Source organism: Toxotes jaculatrix, chromosome 19, assembly GCF_017976425.1.
Source record: "Toxotes jaculatrix isolate fToxJac2 chromosome 19, fToxJac2.pri, whole genome shotgun sequence".
NCBI classification, from domain to species: Eukaryota; Metazoa; Chordata; class Actinopteri; family Toxotidae; genus Toxotes; species Toxotes jaculatrix.
In genome coordinates, this window is record NC_054412.1 from 6,033,923 (window position 1) to 6,035,343 (window position 1,421).

Below are 1,421 nucleotides of genomic sequence, written 5' to 3' on the forward strand. Positions count from 1 at the left end.
CTCGTCCGGGACAGGGGTGCCTCAGCCACACCTCATCCCTTCACTTCTCCCACTGGGGCCAAACTTCTACAGTTTTATTCATTATAAGATTATTTCACAGGATTGAATGAAAAACAGATGTCTTGCATTCCTGCCAGAAAAACAATTGGCTTTTGATTGCAGAAAGGGGAATAACAGCCACTGGAGTGCTTTTATCACAAGTTGGGCTTGCATTTTCTTCTCAGCACAATTTGTGCATAACCAGCATTTGCAACCATTAAAAGAAAAGTTTGACATTTTGGGAAATACGTTTGCTCACTTTCCTGCTGAGAGTTATATAGGTACATGGATACAGGGGAAAACAGCTAGCCTGGCTAGAGTCTTGTTGTCACTTTGAGACTCCTGGGAGTTACTGCTACCAGCCAAGAAACAGCTCCGCACACAGTCTTCCACCCTATCTAAAATATTGTGTACATTCATTCTCCAGCTGAATAAAAGGTACGGTGTGGGTCAGTCATCTCTGTTGCAGCAGTTAGTGGGATTTAAAATGGAGATACTTTTACAGTGCTCCCTGTATGTGGGTCAAAATTGTGCTAAAGCCCATTCATGTAATAAATTATACATCTTACATACAGTAGCTCTGTCCAGAGACAATGAAATCTGCCTAACAGCACCTCAGACCCTCACAAATTAACACGCTGTACAGAAACAGAGCTTAGCACACCTCTGTTTTCTGTCTGATAATCATTATTATTATTATTATTATTATACATTAGCTGAAACAGTATGATTAAGAACATAGTAGCCTATTATTTACATTTGAACATTTGATAACATGTTACAGCACTTCTTCTTCTCTGTCTCTTTTTTGGCATTTATCAGGGGTGCAATCATACAGGACTAAATCTGGCACCGATTTTATTTGTAATCACCGTCTAAGTATCTTCATTGCCTGCACTTGTTAGTGTGATACAGTCTCTTATTATATGGTTTTTTCCAACGTACATCATCTGCAAATGGTTGAATTTCAATTCCAGTCACTTTGCTATTATTTCATACATTTCCTACATTCCTATTATTTTATACATTATACTGTTCATTTTTCATGTTGATTATTTCTGGAGATTCAAAGATTTCACATAAATAAAAAGGGCTTTTAAAAAAAAAAAAAATAGAATTACATACCACTGAATAAACTAACAGCTTTTTATAAAATAATGTACAATATGGCAAAGGCAGGGTCAAAATAGATCTGATTGACTATTCCTTCTCTGAGCATGCCTGATCAATCAGGCGATCACTTGAAAGTTGCATTTAACGGTTGTTTTCACACAGTATGAGTAAGTCACTTGACAGATGTGTCTGATTGCTCACACAAACCTTATACTCTTAAGTTGGCACTTTTGAGACGGGAGAAGAGAATGAGGACAAAAGTCGGAAAA